The 24199-nt window shown below is 48.6% G+C and overlaps 1 long non-coding RNA gene across 8 annotated transcripts in view; it reads left to right on the forward strand.

Annotated features, from left to right (window-relative positions):
* Positions 1-24199, forward strand: part of LOC120408592 — a 44276-nt gene that overhangs the window by 7228 nt on the left and 12849 nt on the right. For 2 of the 8 annotated variants that reach the window (XR_005600809.1, XR_005600803.1), the window contains exons 2-4: positions 9744-9930; positions 19152-19414; positions 21903-22060. The exons of 1 other annotated variant lie outside the window; for it this stretch is intronic. This is a non-coding gene — a long non-coding RNA (uncharacterized LOC120408592). Of the gene's footprint in view, positions 1-9080; positions 9159-9743; positions 9931-19151; positions 19415-21902; positions 22061-24199 lie in introns of those variants that run through there. 5 more of the 8 variants (XR_005600804.1, XR_005600805.1, XR_005600806.1 and 2 more) reach the window with 5 other exon arrangements.

Genomic DNA, 24199 nt, shown 5'->3' on the forward strand with positions numbered 1-24199 from the left:
GCGCACACCTGCTAATTAAGATTTGTTGTTGGGGTTTTTTTAAAGTAGCAATGGCAGAAAATAAAGGGTACAAATACTAGAGCTGCCAACTCTGTTACAGAAAGCATAGACAGAGTAGTTCCTAAATACATGCAGTGAAGTGAGTTGGGTTCTGGCTAGCGGTTACAGATTGAACAGCTAGTCTGCACCCTCACGCTTTACAGAGAGAAAACTGTAATAAAGGAAATGAAAATAGCAAAAGCAATGGGCTTTGGGATCCTTCCAGGTGTTAGATCAATGTAAGATTATTTAAGCATCTTACAGCTACTCATAATATGCATAATGAGCGTGTCTCTAATCTGATTTTGATGATCTCTCCCAATGGGGCCTCTAATGCATGGAGGATAATTTCATTTGATGATAATGCTATTGTGTGAGGGTTCTTTGTATATTCCAGTCCTTGGAGAGAAGATTGTGTTTAAAATATGCACTGAGTTAATGGGCTCCCCAGCTGTAAGAGTACAGACAGGGTGAGCTTGATCCTGCTGCCAATTAAATCGGGAGCAAAACTCCTATTGGCTTCCTTAGGAGCAGGATGGAGCCCTGCATGTTGACTCTATTTTGCTCTCTCTTCCTATTTGCTTTTCACTGCAGTTCCCCTTGGTGACAAAGCAAAAAAAAAAAAAAGTTAAGTAAAACATTCAAAACATTAAATCAACTGGCGTTTGATTCATTATAAGCTTCACATATGACATATGGGCCAAACATGACTTGCTCATGGCTGCAAAAATGAGCAGGCACCAGGCCACTGCAGCCTCTTCCAAGGGAATCCAGTTTTGTTGTGGAAATCGCTACGTCTCTCACAAGTCTGGGATTTGGTTTGTGTTCCAGGCAGTCCTTCGAGGCGTGTCAGGTGAATCAACTAGTTTAGCTACAAAACACAATTCACCACCGTAAGCCAAAAGATTTACCACAGTTCTGGTAATTACCCACAATGGAATTTGGACTGGATAGCATAATTAACACCCCTGCTCTTATGAGTGACCCTTTGGCACTTTGCACAGTCACAAATGGCCAGAACCTCAGTTTTGTATCTCATGTGGAAATATACCCCCCTGCTCTCCTGCACAGTACCATCTAGCATCCTGCTGAGGGCGTGAGTTAGAGAAAAGAGCGTGCCCACCCCTTACTCCCGCGTTCTAGGGTTGTCTTGGAGATCTCTTATATGTGTGTACTAACCAGGCCAGTGCCACTTAGTTCTCGAGTGATGACCCCCCCCCGTTAGCCCAGTGGTCTGGCTGCAGGTTAGTTGCCAGACTGAAACATCAAAAAAGGACAAAATGCAGGATATTTAGGTTCTGGAGACAAGATGACATTACCTAAGCTACTTACTGAAGTACACCTTCCACAGTGTAAAGGTCCTTTTGAGGAGTTCCTACTGGGTGCTTTGTAAGTTGAACTTTTAAATTTGCTTTTACTTCTGTAATGAACTTGAGTGGTGGGCAAAGCACAGCAGGCACTACTTTTGCTGAAGTGGTGCCAGTCAATTACGCAAATATGGATAGGCAAGACCCCTGGCTCTGATACTGCCCAAAATGAAAGTGGGCGAGGGACAGTCTGGTGTGGTTGTGCTGTTCTCATGGCTTCTTGCCCCTGTGAGAAGGGTGCGGCAGAACCTGTTGAAAGGGTCACATATAACATCCTGCCTATATTTCTGTATCTGTCATAGGGCATTCCTGCCCTGTGGCACCTCCTGCTGAATTATTGTGGCACTACAGGTACTTTCTGCCTCAGTTTCCCTTCTCAGGAAGCCAATAACTTCAGGCACTGTTGATACTTGACTCAATAATACCCTTCTTAGGGCTTGTTTATTACAAAATCACATGCAAAAATAGCAATGACAAAGTGTCCCAAATAAACCAAAAGTTCTTCTGGCTTTCAGCATTCCTCTGATGCCTGCCCTCCTAGCTCCATTCCCAGTCCCCTCAGGGTTCTCTGTGTCTTCTCTTTATGGCAGGAATCCCCGGCTCTCCTCCTGGAGCTGGGCCACAATTTGTTTCCCTCAACTGGCCCTTACTGAGTCCTCAGGCTGAGAGGGTTTAGCAAGCTTCTAGTGGTCTCTGACCCCTGCTAAATCAGGGCCCGGTAGGAGCCTTCTTACTCCCTTCTCTGTCTGCAGGCATCTACCCTGCTATGAGGGAGGACTTGTTGGAGACCAGGATTTATGCTGGTCCTGTTCTCCCATCTCATCCCCAATTGGTTGGGGGAGAGGGGACTCTTGGTCTGCACTGTCAGCAAGGTTTCTGGCTCTGGGCCTTTAAAGAAACAGTACCAGAGTTTCCACCCCAACCCTAGCTAGTCTTGGGACTGCTTTTTTTTCCTCTAATATCTCCTAGGTCTTTGTATCTATAATCTCACCTCTCAACAAAAGAGCCTTGCCAAGTGGCAGGGTGGATTGACCTGTAGACAGTACTTCCAGTGTTAAATTTGTAATGAAAGAAGTGCCAGGGCTCTAGAAATTAGGTGCTGGGGCTGAAGCAATTTTTATACATCCATAACTGATGCAGCAGGCCCGGAGGTGCCGGGGCTTGGAACTGCCAGGCCCGGAGGTGCCGGGGCTCAGCCCTGGCACAAGTTAAGCACCGAGTACTTCCCTAAAGGGGCAGGCTACCCCTCACCCTGTCATTCCAGGCATTTATACTGTGATGTCAAAGCACTGGTTATCATCCCAAGATATCAATAACCACAACTTGGCAGACTACGTTTCAGGTTTGGAATTGAGCATTTGAGGAGCAACAAAGGGTTTCACATATAAAAACTGAGTTATAAACTATTAAATTGTAGCATAAGTTCTCTGTGATGATTAAACATGAAACATATTGGGCTCTATGTATAGAGAATGGACTGTGTAATTGGATAATCCCCCCCAAAAACCCTCTTGTGACGTGCAGGACATGTAAAGGAAGGGTTAATTTCTGTCCCATAGTCTACAGTATCCTCCACTCTGTGTTTGCTTCACAGAAATACGTCTGTCCTGAATACGTGTCAGTAATGACTAAACTTCTCTCAGGGTACGTCTACACTACGGGATTATTCCGATTTTACATAAACCAGTTGAGTAAAACAGATTGTAAAAGTTGAGATCCCAGTGCCTGATTGTACCATCTACCATGCCATTGTAAATTGGCAATGAGATGATGGTTCAGCCTTCATGGGCTACCGTTGCAGTGTCTATGATGAAGATGGTTACCAGCCGTGCTGTGCCATCTACTGGGAATGATGGAGTGACCCTACAGGCATTGGGTCTGATAGAACAGATCCATCCGAGTTCTGATTGCTGTCTCAGAGATGCTGAGAGGGAAGAATTGACATGTTGCAGTAAACAAGGTGGGAGATGAGCTAATGATAGGTGGTGCATCTCAAGAGGTAGGGTACTTAGGCTGCCCTCTGTGTGCATGGGGAGTGTGTCGTTCAGGAGGCTTTGTGCCAGTGGCAAGGCACCTCTCTGCCCCCACACGATAGTCACTGCATCCATCACTTTCACAAAGCACATCACCGGTCTTGTGCTGATTTGTTCCATTATCAGGTGTAGCAGGAGGTGGCAGTGAAGGATGTACCATTGTGAAGGCTGGGTTCCAACCCCTCCTTCTCAGCTGCCCGTAATCGGCGCATGTTTGTGCACCATACACCACACCACACTTCCAGTCCGTCTCCAAGTGAAGTTCAAGGTATTGTTCTAAAAAGCCTTTTATGATCTGGCTCCTGTGTATCCTAGAGATCCACAGCCCTGTACAAATCAGTCTAGCTGCTTTGAAGTCAATGAGGCTATGGTGATTTATACCAACCGAGGGTCTGCTCCCGGAGGCCCAGTGCAGCTGCAGGGAGGGACTCTAAGGGCTAGTCTACACATACATGCTGCTGTAGCCCCCAGTGTAGGCTCTGCCTATGCCAACGGGATTGCTTCTCCCATGGGTGTAGCTACTGCAACTCCCCGAGAGGAGGTAGCTTAGGCGACAGGAGAAGCCCTCCTGTTGCCATGGTGCTGTCAACATCAGGGATTAGGTTGCTATAACTACGTTTCTCGGGTGTGGATTTTCCATATTGCTGAGAGACCTAGTTAGACCGCCATAAGTTTGCACTGTAGACCAAGCCTTAGCCACTTTTCCATTCTTCCTCTCCTGTTTTATTAGAATGGAAAATGCTGCAAATTGTGCAGCTAATCTATCATCTGACCCTCTCCTGCCCTCTTCCCTCTGCTTGTGTGTAAAAACCAACTTGTGTCTTGGGCCATGTCTACACTGCCACTTATGTCAGCAAAACGTACGTCTCTCGGGGTGTGAAAAAACAACCCCCAAGCAACATAGATTTCATCGGCATAAAGGGTAGTGTGGGCAGTGCTATGTCGGCGGTCGAGCTTCTCACGCTGACATCGCTACCGCCGCTTGTTGAGCTGGTCTTATGATGTTGGCTGGAGCACTTTCTCCCATCCGCATAGAGCGGCTATACGAGCGATCTTACAGCAGCACAACCGCATCAGTAGCGCGGTGCAGCTGTCAGCCCGCTAGTGTAGACAAGGCCTGAGTTTAAACGTAAACTCTTTGGGATGGGGATTGTCATTTAGTGTGTTTATAGCACAAGGAGACCCCACTAGGAGTGAAGTTTCTAAGCGTTGCTTTAATATAGATCAATGGCAAAATGATGCTGCCAGGTTTTTTAAACTACAACACATCTTGGTACCGCAGTACTAATCAGCACAGTCATATCAAAATGGTTGTGATGCATGTGGGAATTTCGCAGTCCCCACTCACCACCACAGACAATAACAGCTACAACTGGGCTTATGATAGGTGTGATAAACTCCATGTAGTTTACATTTAGATGCAATAGTGTTATGCTGACTCATGTTGTCTGTGCAGAGGATACCACGTGTATCTGTGCTTCAGTCGGCTCGTTTTAAAAAATGTGTGTTCTTATTTGGGGAGGGAGGGAATCGGGAGAACAAAAAACGAAGACAAATGAACAAAAAATGGGAAGGCAGGGAGGGGAAAGGAGAGCGACATCTGTTTCCATCTGCTAGGAATTAATCGAGGGTTTTTAACAAAATTAGACCAGATCTGTTCAAATATGTCTGAGGTCCCTCTTCTCTGAAACGTGACCTGCTCTTTAGCTGTCAGGTCAGCCATGCCAATGAGCCAAGCTTCTATCCCTGCAGGCAGTCTGCTCTTCTATCTAAGCTATCTGGGAGCGTGTCTACACAGCCCCACAGTTCAGACTACAAGGGTGTGAACTGCAGCACACACCCAAAGAGCTACTCTCATTCTCCCACGGTTCCTAGTTCCTAGACCTCTGGAATGCATTAACACGAACTAGGTACCTTTTACTTCACACTCGTATCAGCCATATGAGGGAGTAAGAGTAGTGCTTTGGGGCACGCTGCAGTTCACACCCCCATAGTTCTAGCTGCAGGGCTGTGTAGACAAGAGTCATTTGGCCAGCAAACCAAGCTTTTCATGAGTTGGAGAGTTTCCAAACTGATTTGGATGTATCCCAAACCCCAGCGCTGGAAAGTAGCTTTTAAGGAAGTATCCCTTATCGCATTCATCCTTCTACCTACTTCTAGCCAAAAGGATTATATCCAGGGACAGTCCCACAACAAGAGCCAGTGAGGCACCAAGAGACCACATCTGCAGCAGCAGTCTCTTTGGCAATGCCCTGCACCGTAACCTGTCCAGGGATCAGTATGAATGAAATATAATTTCTGTGGGATTACCTTACTTATAGATTAAAAACTCTCTGTTGATGTTTTGCAAGGCACTTTCCCATTGACGAGGGTGCGAGGATCTGTACAAATCTTTGTTCCAGGCTTGGCACAGGCACTCCTAAATTAGGGAAGGCCTTTGGGGCTGGGAAGTCCTAACAGGCCGCAGCTCTCTCCATATCATCAACAGTTCTGCTCAACTGGCTCTTGATTCCCAAGACAGTGTGTTAGCCACAAGACTGTCCTTCCCCTCCATCTTTTCCATGACTAGAGGGGTGGGAGAGGGGTTAGAGCATTACTGATGAATAGTTCTGGGAGCATCAAGGGGGTGAATGTGACTTTCAAAATCTATTTAACATTCTCTTCTCTTTCCTGAAGGTGACACCTGGGAGGGGCAAGAAGGGTCAATGCCCCTCCCCAGATGCCTGGGGGGGCACATTCAGCAGGGAACCACAGGGGCAAAAGGAACAGAATGTGGGGCCTCCAGGCAGCCCCACGCTGGCAGTTCCTCTGACGTAGCTGTACTGCCCCCCTCCCTTCCATGCAGCTGCATCTCCTGGGGTCTGTACAGTCCTGCCAGAGGACAGGGCTGGAGGCAGTACCGGTGCAGCCATGCCAGAGGAGCTACCTGCATGGGTCCGCCCGGTAGCCCCACGTTCTGCTCCTTTCGCTGCTGCAGTTCCTGGGAGACCCCTGTGGCAGCTCCTCCGGTGCGGCGGTACCAGTACCGCCCCCAGCCCTGTCCTCCAGCGAGGCTGTACAGACCTCAGGAGACGCAACTGTGACGAAGTGGGAATGTTCATAATGTTTTCACAGAATACTGTGTGGGTGCCTCAGTTTCCCTTATGCAGTTCTTAAGTATCTAGGTGGTGGGATAAGGGGGTGTGGTTGCTGCAGAGCCCCAGAGGGCCAGGGTGATGGTGTCTGCACAGAGAATGGCCGACACTCTGTCTCCTGGCAACTGCTGGCCTGGGCCCCTCCTCTGCAAAGGTGCCAACTGAAGGTGTTGGAGAACAAAGGGATCAGGTGACCTCCTGGCCCGGGAAAGAGACGAAGGCCAGAGGAGGGGCTGGAGAGTTTCAGTTTGGAGCTGGCTGGGGAACCAGAAGGAGCCGCAGGGCTGGGGTCTAAGCTCCCTGCCCCCCAAGATGGACCTGAATGAGGGGTCCTGTTGTCTGTACCTACAAGCTCTGGTTTGGACTGTGTTACTGTCGTCTAATAAACCTTCTGTGTTACTGGCTGGCTGAGAGTCACGGCGAATCGCAGGAAGTGGGGGGGTCCAGGGCCCTGACTCCCCCACACTCCGTGACAGAAACTGCGTGGAATGGCTGGGGGCAGGACAGCCTCCTTTCACCTGAAATCCATATCCAGCGCAACGGCAGGACAGAGTCTCCAGGACAGTAATGTGGGCTGGGGAGGGGCTGGGGAGAGCACGGGGGCCAGGCTGGGGGTGAGACAGGGAGGCGTCACGTCTGGGGGTCCCAGGGGGAGGTCATGTGCCCCCTGTTAGCTGGTGCCCCCCTTTGGGTCCCTCCCATGAGTCGCCCAATCCCAGCATTTACTCTCACACAAGGTGGCGTTATTTAGCAACACAAACTCAGCAATACGAAAAAATGCTTCCCCTAACTGGGAAATACTTTTTAAACACTGAAGACCTTTCCTATCCTGGCTCCATAAAATGCACAGAAAGATACACCTCAGTCCATAGACTCTCAGACTCATAGTCACGTAGGGCTGGAGGGAACCTCAGGATCTCGTCTAGTCCATCCCGCTGCGCTGAGGCAGGATTAAGTATACCTAGAGCAGGGGTTCTCCGCTTCATTGCAGCGCGACCCCCTTCTAACAACAGAAATTACGACATGGCCCCAGGAGCAGGGACTGAAGCCTGAGCCCTTCTGAGCCTGCTGGCCCAGGCGGAGAGCCAAAGCCTGTGCCCCACTCCCCTGGGCAGGGGAGCCAAAGCCTCAGGGACCCTGTAACCACCTCTGGGGCTTTGGCCCAAGGTGGGGGGACTCAGGCTTCAACCCTGGACCCCTGCAAGTCTAAGCCAGCCTGGTGACCCCATTAAAATAGGGTTGTGACCCACTTTGGGGTCCTGACCCACAGTTTGAGAACTGCTGACCTAGACCATCCCTAGCTCCAAGCAAGGCCATGTGTACTCCACTGCAGCAAACGAGACTAAACTCTCTACCTGGCCCCCCAGTTTCTCTTGTGCTCTGGTGCAGCAGGCTGGAAATTCTCTGGCAGCTTCATATAAACTAAAAAATGGAGGGTTTTACTGTATTAATTATGAAAATGGATAATACAATCAACCCAGCGTCCCCTATGTGTATTGACTTTGTATGGAATTTGTTTTACGTTGTCCCCCACCTCTCGCCCCAGTCTCAGTCGTCATTGTACCACAAATCTTTATTCTGACTGATTTTAACTGCAGTGTGGGAGTTGCGGGGAAGTTGAGTAGGGGGCCATTGTGGCTTTTGGCACATGTGGTAGAACGAAAGGCAGCTTGGGATTGCTGAAGAAGCACATTAGCTGGATGTTTCTGCCAAAGTGACCAGCAGTGAAATATTAACAATGGTGACATGTTTAAATTGTCGTCTTTGGACTTCAGAGTTAACATCCCATTAAGATGAACTGAGCAGCTCACACTTCTCTGAGCTACTGTTTCAGGCACTCTGCTGACTCAGGAACAGGGGCGGCTCCAGGCCCCAGCATGCCAAGTGCGTGCTTGGGGCGGCATACCGCGGGGGGCGCTCTGCCGGTCGCCGGGAGGGCAGCATGCCTGCAGAGGGTCCGCTGGTCCTGCAGCTCCGCAGGAGGTCCACCGGAGCCGCGGGACCGGCGACCAGCAGAGCGCCCCCCACAGCATGCCGCCATGCTTGGGGCAGCGAAATGTCTAGAGCCGCCCCTGCTCAGGAAAGCAACTATGTATGACTTATAATTTTGGTTAATTTTTAAGGCTTTTCTTGAAACCATAAGGGCTAGAATATGACTTCTTTTAAGTGAAAACTCAGATTATGGAGCAAGGGATGGCTTGTGCAGCAAACTCCATGACTGCCACCACATACGGCTCTGGCTATAAGGGGCCAAATTCAGATGTGCAGTGAGAATGGCGAAGTTACTCTTGCTTACACCAGGTCTAAATTTAGCCCAAGGTGTCTAAGTAGGATCCTCAGATACATTCTGCAGAGCAGGTAGTTAGGGGGGAAAAACCTAAGTTTCTGGCCTTTATCATGTGGCTCTTCCTCACTGGCAATCCTAGAACAATATCTCATTTCACCTTCTCTAGGCAGCAATAATGAATCATTTGGGACCAACTAGACCCCAATCAACTGCTGCTGAACAATCATCCTCATTACAAGAAGGTGGCATCCACCCACTCTGCTTTGCCAGCTGTTTTACAGCTGCATGTTTACTAAGGGTATGTCCGCACATAAACCACTATTGTGGCAAAACTGCATCACAGTCGTGCTTCAATGAAGACACTACCTATGCCGGTTACACTGACCTAATGTCCTCGTGTAGACCAGACTGAAGTTTCTCTACTAGAGGAGTTGTAGTGCAGCTATCTTTAGGCTTGAGGTGAACTGTCCTTTTCTTTTTTTTCCTCCTTACCCCCTATTTTATTGATTTAGTAGCTCTGTCGTTATAATAATGGATTAGGCTGAAACCTGCAATGTAACATATCCCAGAGGAGGCTTTAGTTTTAAGTCAAAAAGCGTTTACATCTGTTAAACCCTTTTCCTGTTATGCAACTGCCAAAAAGGTCATTTCAGACCTGTTTTTTGTGCTAAGCTCTAAAGATGAAAAACCTTTTAGTTCACCCAATGACATTTGGCAGGAATTCAGTGCTGAATGTCAGCTAAACTTTTATTAACACTAGTAGCATTGTGTGAAGAGAAATCTTGTGAAACCGCCCTTGTTTAACTTCACCGGTTGGGAGGGAACGATGAGCATGCTTAGCTGGTACCCCATTTATTTAATAATACAACTTTTATATTGTTAGCACAGCCAGAGGACCTCAAAGGCCTCGCCACACGGATATACACATGAATTATTCCACCAACCACCGAAACGCTGAACCCTCCTCCAGAGTAGATCTCCGCCAATACAGAATAGCCCGCCCGCCCGCAACAGCTAAGCCCAGGAAGTAAAAAACAACATACACAAATGGAAGTGGCAAGAGGCAGAATGTATGTAGTTCTCTGTTGCAGTTTGACCAAAACACTGGGCTTAACACTCCAGCTCTTCAGAAAAGTGCATTGAGGGGCACTTAAAGACCATAAGTGGTCAGGACCTCAGACCTTATGTCTTATCTTAAAGACAGTACCTCCAGCAACAGCCATTAGTTCAGTGCTCAATCAGAGGGAAGGGCAGCCTCTACTGAAGCGGCAGCCATAGCCAGATTCCCAGGCAAGAAGGGATCTGTAACAGGATGACTTGCCAGTGGGCTAGAGAGCCTGGGGCTACGCCAGCCCTGATTATACAGGACGAGCCACAGCTGGGTTGAATCAGGTGGTCCCAGGGGGAAAGGCAGCAGGACACCAGGAGCAGAGGACTGAAAAGTATAATGTAAGGGCCGGATCAGATGATAAAGTCACATAAAAAAGAATCTGGCACATCAGAAAAAGGCAGGCTAATAAACAGGGACAAGTTTTTAAAGTGCTTGTACACAAATGCCACAAGTCTAAATAATAAGATGGGTGAACTAGAGTGCTTTGTGATAAAGGAGGATATAGATATAATAGGCATCACAGAAACCTGGTGGACTGAGAGCAATCAATGGGACACAATCATTCCGGGGTACAAAATATATCGGAAGGACAGAACAGGTCGTGCAGGGGGAGGAGTGGCACTATATTGTGAAAGAAAGTGTAGATTCAAATGAAGTAAAAATCTTAAGTGAATCCACATGTTCCATAGAGTCTCTATGGATAGAAATTTCATGCTCTAGTAAAAATATAACATTAGGGATCTATTATCGACCACCTGACCAGGACAGTAATAGTGATGATGAAATGCTAAGGGAGATTAGAGAGGCTATCAAAATTAAGAACCCAATAATAGTGGGGGATTTCAGTTATCCCCATATTGACTGGGAACATTTCACTTCAGGACAAAATGCAGAGATAAAATTTCTCGATACTTTAAATAACTGCTTCATGGAGCAGCTGGTACGGGAACCCACAAGGGGAGTGGCAACTCTAGATTTAATCCTGAGTGGAGCGCAGGAGCTGGTCCAAGAGGTAACTATAGCAGGACCGCTTGGAAATAGTGACCATAATACAATAGCATTCAACATCCCTGTGGTGGGAAGAACACCTCAACTGCCCAACACTGTGGCATTTAATTTCAAAAGGGGGAACTATACAAAAATGAGAGGGTTAGTTAGACAAAAGTTAAAAGGTACAGTGACTAAAGTGAAATCCCTGCAAGTTGCGTGGGCCCTTTTTAAAGACACCATAATAGAGGCCCAACTTCAATGTATACCCCAAATTAAGAAAAACAGTAAAAGAACTAAAAAAGAGCCACCGTGGCTTAACAACCATATAAAAGAAGCAGTGAGAGATAAAAAGACTTCCTTTAAAAAGTGGAAGTCAAATCCTAGTGAGGCAAATAGAAAGGAGCACAAACACTGCCAACTTAAGTGCAAGAGTGTAATAAGAAAAGCCAAAGAGGAGTTTGAAGAACGGCTAGCCAAAAACTCCAAAGGTAATAACAAAATGTTTTTTAAGTACATCAGAAGCAGGAAGCCTGCTAAACAACCAATGGGGCCCCTTGACGATCAAAATACAAAAGAAGCGCTTAAAGACGATAAAGTCATTGCGGAGAAACTAAATGGATTCTTTGCTTCAGTCTTCACGGCTGAGGATGTTAGGGAGATTCCCAAACCTGAGCTGGCTTTTGTAGGTGACAAATCTGAGGAACTGTCACAGATTGAAGTGTCACTGGAGGAGGTTTTGGAATTAATTGATAAACTCAACATTAACAAGTCACCGGGACCAGATGGCATTCACCCAAGAGTTCTGAAAGAACTCAAATGTGAAGTTGCGGAACTATTAACTAAGGTTTGTAACTTGTCCTTTAAATTGGCTTCGGTACCCAATGACTGGAAGTTAGCTAATGTAACGCCAATATTTAAAAAGGGCTCTAGGGGTGATCCCGGCAATTACAGACCGGTAAGTCTAACATTGGTACCGGGCAAATTAGTTGAAACAATAGTAAAGAATAAAATTGTCAGACACATAGAAAAACATAAACTCTTGAGCAATAGTCAACATGGTTTCTGTAAAGGGAAATCGTGTCTTACTAATCTATTAGAGTTCTTTGAAGGGGTCAACAAACATGTGGACAAAGGGGATCCAGTGGACATAGTGTACTTAGATTTCCAGAAAGCCTTTGACAAGGTCCCTCACCAAAGGCTCTTACATAAATTAAGCTGTCATGGGATAAAAGGGAAGGTCCTTTCATGGATTGAGAACTGGTTAAAGGGCAGGGAACAAAGGGTAGGAATTAATGGTAAATTCTCAGAATGGAGAGGGGTAACTAGTGGTGTTCCCCAAGGGTCAGTCCTCGGACCAATCCTATTCAATTTATTCATAAATGATCTGGAGAAAGGGGTAAACAGTGAGGTGGCAAAGTTTGCAGATGATACTAAACTTCTCAAGATAGTTAAGACCAAAGCAGATTGTGAAGAACTTCAAAAAGATCTCACAAAACTAAGTGATTGGGCAACAAAATGGCAAATGAAATTTAATGTGGATAAATGTAAAGTAATGCACATTGGAAAAAATAACCCCAACTATACATACAACATGATGGGGGCTAATTTAGCTACAACGAGTCAGGAAAAAGATCTTGGCGTCATCGTGGATAGTTCTCTGAAGATGTCCACGCAGTGTGCAGAGGCGGTCAAAAAAGCAAACAGGATGTTAGGAATCATTAAAAAGGGGATAGAGAATAAGACTGAGAATATATTATTGCCCTTATATAAATCCATGGTACGCCCACATCTCGAATACTGTGTACAGATGTGGTCTCTCACCTCAAAAAGATATTCTAGCACTAGAAAAGGTTCAGAAAAGGGCAACTAAAATGATTAGGGGTTTAGAGAGGGTCCCATACAAGGAAAGATTAAAGAGGCTAGGACTCTTCAGCTTGGAAAAGAGAAGACTAAGGGGGGACATGATAGAGGTATATAAAATCATGAGTGATGTTGAGAAAGTGGATAAGGAAAAGTTATTTACTTATTCCCATAATACAAGAACTAGGGGTCACCAAATGAAATTAATAGGCAGCAGGTTTAAAACAAATAAAAGGAAGTTCTTCTTCATGCAGCGTACAGTCAACTTGTGGAACTCCTTACCTGAGGAGGTTGTGAAGGCTAGGGCTATAACAATGTTTAAAAGGGGACTGGATAAATTCATGGTGGCTAAGTCCATAAATGGCTATTAGCCAGGATGGGTTTAAGAATGGTGTCCCTAGCCTCTGTTTGTCAGAGGATGGAGATGGATGGCAGGAGAGAGATCACTTGATCATTGCCTGTTAGGTTCACTCCCTCTGGGGCACCTGGCATTGGCCACTGTCGGTAGACAGATACTGGGCTAGATGGACCTTTGGTCTGACCCGATACAGCCATTCTTATGTTCAGTGAGGGAGGTGCAGCAGGTCGCTGGAGCCAGGGGAAGAGAAAATAGACAGTTTTGTGTTTGTTTGAGAACTTTGTTCATTTATTAAATGCCCGGACCCTGCGCAGGGCTGTGACTGAAAGAGACCATGGACTCTGGGGAAAGGGAAAATGGGCAGGGCATAGCAGAGGCACTCCTGGCCATGACGGTGTGCTCAGGTGGACACTGATTCCAGCCAGGGTCACCCCAGTGCCAAATGCAGAGATTACAATAACCTCTCTGCTCCTTCTTGAGATTCCCCTGTTCATGCTTCCAAGGATCACACGAGCTCTGAGCACAGATGCTGTGGCCAAAAGAGCTAATGTTCAGCTGACTATCCACCAGGAGCACCGGTTCTTTGGGGTCCCTGCCTCCCAGGATCCAGTCCCCCATGGCCTGTGTTCTTTGTTTCGAGGTGTATGCATTTCTGTTTAGCTACATTCAAATGCATGTTTGCTTGCACTCCGTTTATCAAATGATCCAGATGGCTCTGTGACCTGTAGCAGCTGGGTTTTGCCTTCTAGTTCTCCCATCTGAATATTTCCCAGACCAAACACTGCTCAGTTTGTGACACTGGGAGGAAGGATGGTGCTCAGGCTGCTGACCTGAGACTCCAGAGACCCAGGTTAAACTCCCAACTCCACCATACGCTCCGTGTTCTTACTCTCTGAGCTTCAGTTCCCCATCTGTACAATGGAGACAACAGCACTTCCCTGCCTCCCTGGGGTGCTGCAGGTAAAGTCGGGAGAGATGGTGAGGCGCTCGGATACAATGGATATATAAGATAGATACACAAGGCGGTCTGTCTGCCTTTGGATTACACCTCTCTCCTCCAAAAGGCTGGGCAAGAGCAGCTCCTTTCATCTGGGAGAAAAACTGTTTGCATAACGGAGTGGCTTGCATGGGAGCTGACCTTTGCATTACAACTGCTTGGTAGCAAAAGACGACTCTTAGCCATTCAGGTTTGAGTCAACAGAATTTTACTCTTTCCCAGTGCAATGATCCTGAACTCCACAAACACAGGGCTTCCCTGCACTAGGGCAGATAAATCTGTTAGTCTTTAAGGTGCCACCGGACTCCTCCTTGTTTTTGTGGGTACAGACTAACACGGCTACCACCTGATACCTGCACGAGGGCAGGAACCTTCACTTCCTGGAACCGCTGTTGATCTCATAGCGGGAGTCTTTCAGGTAACACAATATAACGCAAACATCCAGCAGCTAACTGAGAGCTGTTTGAGCCATGTCTGACCCTAAGAACTCCACAGCATGGCCTATAGTTGGTGTAAACTACAGATCCAAGCATCAAAGAATCCTGTGGCACCTTATAGACTAACAGACGTTTTGCAGCATGAGCTTTCGTGGGTGAATATCCACTTCTTCGGATGAATACCCACTTCTTGCATCCGAAGAAGTGGGTATTCACCCACGAAAGCTCATGCTCCAATACGTCTGTTCGTCTATAAGGGGCCACAGGACTCTTTGCTGCTTTTACAGATCCAGACTAACACGGCTCCCCTCTGATACTTGAGATCCAAGCATGTGATCCTCCATCGTGGTCTGGCCAGCCTGGCCCTCGCTCGTACTTCCCACAGCCTGCACCTCTGTGTTACAGATGAGGGCAGCTGCCCGATCCTGTGATTACACATCACGCATAGCCAATGTGGCCCTCAGTCTGGTGATGTTGGGATGCTCCTTTAAGAGCAGTTGTGTGTTTGTGGTGCTACAGAACATGTGTGTTACTGTATCTTGGGCCACTCTTGCTGTACAAACAGCACTAGAAGCAATGGGCCAAGTCATTCTATTTTACTAGAGCTTTAATTCCTATCTTGCCATTGATACAGACGGGCCATCCAACGCTCAGTGGCCAAGCCCAGCGTTTGCTAACGTGGGTGTTTACCGTCAGGCATCCAAATCCATGGTCAGGCACCAAAATCAGTGTCCCGACTGGCAGAGGTTCAGAGCACTGGGAGCCCCGACTGGCTGGCACTGGGAGCTGTAGGTGCTCAACACCTCTGAATGTCAATGGGGGTTCTGGGGGCTCCGCACCTCTGGGAATTTGGTCTCTTAGGTGCCAAAATGCTGACTAGGATGCCTGACTTTCATAGAATCATAGAATCATAGAATTCAAGATCAGAAGGGACCATTATGATCATCTAGTCTGACCTCCTGCAAGATGCAGGCCACATATCCACCCACTCCTTAGCAAGTGAACCCTGCCCCATGCTTCAGAAGAAGGCGAAAAACCTCCAGGGCCATAGCCAATCTTCCCTGGAGGAAAATTCCTTCCCGACCCCAAATATGGCGGTCAGCTGAACCCCGAGCATGCGGGCAAGACTCTCCAGCCAAACCCTCTGGAAAAAGTTACATCATACCAGGCACATAATTGACCTATTGACTAAGCCCGTTATCCTATCATACCATCCCCTCCATAAACTTATCTAGCTTAATCTTAAAGTCGTGGAGGTCCTTCGCCCCACTGTTTCTGATGGTTAGAAACAATTTCAAGCCTGAATTTCCTGACTGACAGTTTATATCCATTAGCACTGAGCTGAAATAATTCTTCTCCTTCCTGGTATTTATCCCTCTGATATATTTAAAGAGTGTAATCATATCTCCTCTCATCCTTCTTTTGGTTAAGGAAAACAAACCGAGCTCCTCAAGTCTCCAAGGCCTTCCATTCCTCGGATCATTCTAGTGGCCCTTCTTTGTACCTGTTCTAGTTTGAATTCATCCTTCTTAAACATGGGAGACCAAAACTGCACACAATACTCCAAATGAGGTCTGACTAGCACCTCCTTATCCCTACTAGAAATACCATCACATTGCCTACTCATAGTCATCTTGCGATCAACCAGGACTCCTAGGTCCTTCTCCTCCTCCATAACTAAAGTTCTTGTTAGACATCCCTAAATGCATAACTTTACACTTCTCACTATTGAATTTCATCCTGTTACTAATACTCCAGTTTACAAGGTCATCCAAATCTTGGTTCCCAGGTCAGCAATAAATAGATTGAATCTTATCCACCTCTGGATTTTCCTCCATCTTTTCCAATTTAACCAGTAATTCTTCATGCAAAATCTGTTACTCTCTCAAAGAAGGAGAGTTGGTTTAATCCATGCTGTAATCTATCCCAGTTGCCATCGGCCTCATGCTCCGGCACCCCTCTCTAGATTGTCGGGCTCAACGGGTAGTGATCAACGGCTCGATGTCTAGTTGGCAGCTGGTATCAAGTGGAGTACCCCAACGGTCGGTCCAGAGGCCGGTTTTGTTCAACATCTTTATCAATGATCTGGATGATGGGATGAATTGCACCCTCAGCAAGTTTGCAGATGACACTAAACTGGGAGGAGTGGTAGATACATTGGAAGGTAAGGATAGGATACAGAGGGACCTAGACAAATTGGAGGATTGGGCCAAAAGAAATCTGATGAGGTTCAACAAGGACAAGTGCAGAGTCTTGCACTTAGGTCGGAAGAATCCCATGCACTGTTACAGGCTGGGGACTGACTGGCTAAGCAGCAGTTCTGCAGAAAAGGACCTGGGGGTTACAGTGGACGAGAAGCTGGATATGAGTCAGCAGTGTGCCCTTGTTGCCAAGAAGGCCAACAGCGTATTGGTCTGCTTTAATAAGAGCATTGCCAGCAGATTGAGGGAAGTGATTATGCCCCTCTATTCGGCACTGGTGAGGCCACACCTGGAGTATTGTGTCCAGTTTTGGTCCCCCCACTACAGAAGAGATGTGGACAAATTGGAGAGAGTCCAGCAGAGGGCAACAAAAATGATTAGGGGGCTGGAGCACATGACTTATGAGGAGAGGCTGAGGGAACTTGGCCTGTTTAGTCTGCAGAAGAGAAGAATGAGGGGGGATTTGATAGCAGCCTTCAACTACCTGAAGTGGGGTTCCAGAGAGGATAGAGCTCGGCTGTTCTCAGTGGTACCAAATGACAGAACAAGGAGCAATGGTCTCAAGTTGCAGTGGGGGAGGTCTAGGCTGGATATTAGGAAACACTATTTCACTAGGAGGGTGGTGAAACACTGGAATGGGTTACCTAGGAAGGTGGTAGAATCTCCGTCCTTAGAGGTTTTTAAGGCCTGGCCTGACAAAGCCTTGGCTGGGATGATTTAGTTGGTGTTGGTCCTGCTTTGAGCAGGGGATTGGATTAGATACCTCCTGAGGTCTCTTCCAACCCTAATCTTCTATGATTTCCTAAACACATGAAAGTTAAGTTACAAACACTTTGTAACTGATACCCTGCATTCCAGTTATAATGCTGTATTTTCATTTAAATTACATTACAGAACACCAGACAGCCAACCAAAAGAAAAAAGTGTAATGTTATTTAAAATTGCTCAGACTTTCACCCGAGTCATACAGTTTTGCTAATCATCATCCTGGACCTCGTTGGGTACTTTGGGAAGTGCTTAGTTCTGATTGTTCTGACATTTTATTGAATTCTTGGATGTTTTATTTGCTCTCAGTCCTTTTTTTTTTTTTAAATGGGTAAGTAAAATAAATCCTGAGCTGTAATCTAACCACATTGTGCCACTTTGGCACAGGAAAAAAGTGAAAGAGATCTTCCTAGTTCAGGCTTCCCTTCCTTCCTGTCATTTATAATAAGGCTCCTTTACATTATTCTGGCAATGTAGGAGCCTTAAAACTTTCAAGTATCAGAGGGGAGCCGTGTTAGTCTGGATCTGTAAAAGCAGCAAAGAATCCTGTGGCACCTTATAGACTAACAGACGTTTTGGAGCATGAGCTTTTGTGGGTGAATACCGACACACACATGCATCCGACGAAGTGGGTATTCACCCACGAAAGCTCATACTTCAAAACGTCTGTTAGTCTATAAGGTGCCACAAGACTCTTTGCTGCTTTTAAAACTTTCACAGGTTTTATGCTCTTGCGGGAATTGACTGAGAATGGGGAACAGTTAACTAACAATAGGAACATTAACAATGTTACTACACAGGCAGGCTGCTACATTTCTGCCTCCATACCTGCCTTGTGTATAATAAAATGCCCTACCCTTCCATGCCAGTGAGCTGCAGTTGCAAGCGAGAGGAGCAGATTCTCTCTCTCTCTCTCTCTCTCTCTCTGTCTCTCTCTCACTTGTTGGAACGCACTTATGCCAGCGGGGCACCCCCCCACCCCCCATGGTGATCAACCACGCAGGATTGCACGCTCAGTGCCCCGCTCCTCCATCTCTGAGGCTGCTCCAGGCATGCTGGAACAGACACGCTGCCTGGGCTGCTGAGGAAGAGGCTCATGTGCCCCAGCAGACTTTTTGCATTTTTCTGCACAGGGGGAGCACAGAAATATGTGGGCCATATGAATTCTGCACCCCTCGCCCCCCCCTCCCCCCGCCCCAGGGGTACAGAATTCTGTCAGGAGTAAGTAGTGTTTCCATTTTGCCCAGGATTGATGTCAGGTTAACTGGCCTATAGTTACCCATGTCATCCCACTTGCTCTTTTTGAATATTGGCCCAACATTCGCACTCTTCCAGTCTTTTGGAGTTTCCCCAGTATTCCAAGTTTTATTATAAATTAACATCAGAGGCCAGAGATGATCTCAGTCAACTCTTGTAGGACTCTTGCTACAAGTTTTCTAGGCCAGCTGATTGGGAAATTATTATCCCTCGTAGATGCTATTTAACATCCTCCATAGCTGCTAATGGATTGGAAATTAGTTCATTATCCTCACACGATATGAGTACATTGTCCTGCATTTTTTCCAAGTGCAGATTGCAGTGGTCCCCAACTTAAATACTGGGGCAGAGTTTGTGAAAATTGGTCCCAACGTGCTGTTCAGAAGAAGATAGAGCATTGCGAGGTGGAATCTGTAGTTCCTGTGGGCTGCAGCTCAACATTAAAGATGTCTGTGCATCACACTTCAGTTACCCAGATGAATTTAAGCCCGTAACATCTGTCTAAGTGTGAGATCCAGCCACAGCAAATTCTACTGGACAATGTGATCCGTTTGAAATCTTCAGCAGGATATTTCCAAGTAAGATCTTGTTTGTACAGCACCCGCACAATGGGGTCCTGACCCATGATGGGGGCTCTTAGGCATTATTGCAATTCAATAATAACTGTCCTTAAAGGTGACTGTACAACAGTGAGTCTCAAACTTTTGTACTAGTGACCCCTTTCACACAGCAAGTCTCTGAGTGTGACCCCCCTTATAAATTAAAAACACTTTTTTATATATTTAACACCATTACAAGTGCTGGAGGCAAAGTGAGGTTTGGGGTGGAGATTGACAGCTCACGACCCCCCATGTAATAACCTAACAACCCCGACGGGTCCCGACCCCCAGTTTGAGAACCCCTGCTGTACAGGGTGAATTTGGGACCTGGCCTTCGAACTGTTTGCTGGGCCTTGAGTGAAACACGTGTTAGCAAAAACAAATACAAACAGCAATGTTATAAATGAGCAACCCCCTCTTTCCTCCTCCGTTTCTCTGGCTTCACTGCCACGGAGCCCCTGCTGCCATACCAGACCTCGTTCAGTCATCTGGGCAGTCCCCCAGGAAAAGGAGGGGCAGGCAAGGCCAGGGTGTCTAACGTATGAAATAAGGAGGAGAAAACCTTGACCTTTCAGGCCGCCTTTATTCATCATAAAGCAGCAAGAATAGGGCCCGAGATGTTTTTTCTCCTGTTGTGCAGAGCTCTGTACTCTGCATTGTCCATGGTAACAGAAGTCCAACTAGCCTGTTACTGTTTATGAAAGTCAGCAAAAGTGGGAGACAGACAGACTGGTCCAAAGTGGGTTGTTTAACTTGAGGAAGCGTGACAAGGGGACTGCAAGGCTCCTGCAGAGACAGGGGTTGCCATGCCAGTGAGCTGAAAGAGGGAGGGAATGTTTGCAGATGAAATCACCCACATGGGTTTTGGTTAGTTACTTTTAAAGGGATGAGGCTGCCACCTGTTCTAGGATGCTGGTCATGTGGCAGCAGTGGGATGTGTGGACTGGAGGGCACATGCTTTACCATCATGGGACCCTGGGATTTCCCAGGAGACTCCCAGACCTTCATTGTCCTGCCCCTGAAAGGGACCCTGACCACACTGGGCCAGGCAGAGGGAACTGATGACATTGCCACATTCATCAGCTTCAGCTAAATCCTGACCAGCACCTGGGACACGAGCCTTAGGCCCCTGCTGGCAGTGTTCCCTCTAATTTCTTATGTCCATGTGTGGAATGAATTTTATGTGATGTGTGGTGGGGGTTGGGCAGTGGGGTGGGGCTGAGGGGTTTGGGGTGCAGGAGGTGGCTCAGGGCTGGGGCAGAGGGTTGGAGTGTGTGGGGGGGTGAGGGCTCTTGGTGGGGTTGGGCAGTGGGGTGGGGGTGGGGATGAGGGTTTTGGTGGTGCAGGAGGAGGCTCAGGGCTGGGGCACAGGGTTGGAATGCGGGGGGTGAGGGCTCTTGGTGGGGGTTGGGCAGTGGGGTCGGGCCAGGGATGAGGGTTTTGGGGGTGCAGGAGGAGGCTCAGGGCTGGGGCATTGGGAGCTGAGGGCTCTTGCTGGGCGTGCAGGCTCTGGGGTGGGGCTGAGGGGTTTGGGATGCAGGAGGAGGCTCAGGGCCGGGGCAGAGGTTGGAGTGTGGGGGTGAGGGCTCTTGGTGGGGTTGGGCAGTGGGGTGGGGTGGGGATGAGGGTTTTGGTGGTGCAGGAGGAGGCTCAGGGCTGGGGCACAGGGTTGGAATGCGGGGGTGAGGGCTCTTGGTGGGGTTGGGCAGTGGGGTGGGGCCTGGGATGCGGGTTTGGGGGTTGCTGGAGGAGGCTCAGGGCTGGGGCATTGGGAGCTGAGGGCTCTTGCTGGGCGTGCAGGCTCTGGGGTGGGGCTGAGGGGTTTGGGATGCAGGAGGAGGCTCAGGGCCGGGGCAGAGGGTTGGAGTGCAGGGGGGTTAGGGCTCTTGGGGGGGGTTAGGCAGTGGGGGGGGGCTGAGGGTTTTGGGGTGCAGGAGGGGCTCAGGGCTGGAGCAGAGGTTGGAGTGTGAGGGGGTGAGGGCTCTTGGCGGGGTTGGGCAGTGGGGTGGGGTGGGGCTGAGGGTTTGGGATGCAGGAGGTGGCTCAGGGCCAGGGCAGAGGTTGGAGTGGGGTGAGGGCTCTTGGTGGGGGTTGGGCAGTGGGGTGGGGGTGGGGATGAGGGTTTTGGGGGTGCAGGAGGAGGCTCAGGGCCGGGGCAGAGGGCTGAGGCATTGGGAGCTGAGGGCTCTTGCTGGGCGTGCAGGCTCTGGGGTGGGGCTGAGGGGTTTGGGATGCAGGCTGCCCTGGGGCTGCAGCGGGGAGAGAGGCTGCACCCCGCCCTCTCTCGCCACAGTACCTGGGGTGAGGCACCTCTCCCCAGCTGTGACAGCTCTGGGGCTGGGGGAGAGGCACATCTCCCTGCCTCCATGGCCCGTGCTAGCCTGCTGCACCGCCAGGGGACTTAGGCTGTCACCCGCTCCTGTGTGTGTCATTCTCCTTCCTTATTTCTCCTCTTGCCTCTGTTTAGCAGGAGTCTGGCTTAGCCGCCAAGACAACTCCATCTTCTGCAACACTGCTGCAAGCCCTTCACCAGAAAGACGGCTAAAAGCTGCCCCTTACACAGCCCACTGCTGGGCCAAGTTTGCCAGATCACAGACCGTGTGCTTGGCCTGTGTCTCTCCGGCGGTGAGGCTGCATTTTCAGTCTTTTCTCTCCACTCTTGCGTGTGTTGGTCTTGTTGAATTTGGAAGAAAAAAGCACTGGACTCCAGCTCCAGCTCAACTAACCTTTTCTACCCGCTCCAGCAGAGGACAGTTAAAATTCGATGTAATATCATTTGAAAGGCTGGTCAGGCAGAGGGTTTCCCCTACATGAGCTCTGCAGCTAAAAGCAATAGAGATTGTGACAGACCCAGACCAGTGGGGTGCAGGACTCTGGTCGAGGGCAAATACACTGGCCACTGGATGGACAGTTTCCTGTTCCCTGAGTGACCGGAGCAGGGGCTGCCATAGAGCAGTGGCTCTCAAACTTTTGTCCTGGTGCCCCCTTCCACACAGCAAACCTCTGAGTGTGACCCCCCCCCCATAAATTAAAAACACATTTTATATATTTAACATCATTATAAATGCTGGAGGCAAAGTGGGGTTTGGGATGGAGGCTGACAGCTCACAACCCCCCATGTAATAACCTCGTGACCCCCTGAGGGGTCCTGACCCCCCGTTTGAGAACCTCTGCCCTAGAGCAATCCGGAACCTGCTAGAACCAATTAAGACAGGCAAGCGCATTAAGACATCTGGAGCCAATTAAGAACTTTCTAGACTCAAGTCTGGCAGGCAGGCTAATCAGGACACCTGGTTTAAAAGGCCCTCCCATCAGTTGGGGGGGGGGCGCACAAGGAGCAGGGAGTGAGAAGCTGCTGGGGACCGAAGAGTGCAAGCGTGATCAGGCTTCAGGCAGAAGATCCTGCGCTGAGGATAAGGAAGGTGCTGGGGAAAGGCCGTGGGGAAGCGGCCCAGGGAGTTGTTGCTGTCACGCAGCTGATACAGGGGACGTTGTAGACTGCTGCTATCCACAGGGCCCTGGGCTGGAACCCGGTGTAGAGGGTGGGCCCGGGTTCCCTCCATCCCCCCAACTCCTGATCGGACACAGGAGGAGTTGACCTGGTCTGTGAGACACTCCAGAGGGGAAGGTCTAATTTGGAAAGGGATCTGGCCTGTCCCCAACCCGCTAGGTGGGACACAGACTGCGGGGATTGTTCTCCCTTTCCCCCAGGCTGGCCAGTGATGAGATTAGCTGAGTGAACAGCAGGTTTGAGCCTCTAGCAGAAGCGGCCAAACTGAGGGCTGCTGTGAACCTCTGAGGTGAGCAAATCCACCAGAAAGCGCAGGACCCGCCGAGGCAGAGGAGAACTTTGTCACAGGATATTGTTAAAATAAAAGCCTTACTTAACAAGGAACATTTCAAAGGCTTTGTCTTTTCTCCTTTTCCTGTCTCTAATAAAAGAGAGAGCAGGTGGCAGGGGGCGGCGGAGCCTGAGCCCTGCTGCCTCGGGCTTGGGCTTCAACCCAGGGCAACGGAGCTCAGGCTTCAGCTTCAGCCCCGGGTCCCAGCGAGTCTAACGCTGGCCCTGGCAACCCCATTAAAGTGGGGTCCCAACCCACAGTGTGAGAACCCCTGATCTATAGCGAAGTAACCAATCCCAGTCTGCTGAGAGATCATCCCTCCCTGTATTGGAGAGCTGCGCCTGGCCCCTTTCCCTGGGCTCACACTGAACTTAGAGACACACACACACAAAAAGCACAAAGTAATTCACCTGGAATGGTCCCTTGAAATAATATTAAGTGGCCCGTTAACACCTCAAACCAGGGTGGGGGTGGGGGTGGTGTTATAGATTGTTGTAATAAAGCACAAATCTAGTGTCTGTTTGGTCTGTGATTTTTAGCTTCTAGCAGAGATATGAATTTAATCTCCCAGGGTCGTCTTTTGAAGGTGTTGTGCAGGTTTCTTTTGAGGATGAGGACTGAGAGGTCAGATATGGAGTGATCGCTTTGTGAGAAGTGTCCACCCACAGGTGACAAGGTGGTTTTGTCTTTTGTCATTTTCCTGTGTGAGTTCCATTGTGAGCGCAGCAATCGTCTGGTTTCACCCACAGAGGAGTTGTTGGGGCAATTAATGCACTGGATGAGGTACACCACATGTTGTGATAGGCATGTGTAGGACACATGGCTCTCGAAAGGTGTGTTGCAGGGTGGAGGGGGAGTGTTATGTCTGCAGCTTTTGCACCTGTTCTGTCAGGGTCTGGGGCTGCTTTTGAGTCGGTGTGTC

The sequence above is a fragment of the Mauremys reevesii genome, linkage group 6 (genome assembly GCF_016161935.1).
Source record: "Mauremys reevesii isolate NIE-2019 linkage group 6, ASM1616193v1, whole genome shotgun sequence".
NCBI lineage: Eukaryota > Metazoa > Chordata > Testudines > Geoemydidae > Mauremys > Mauremys reevesii.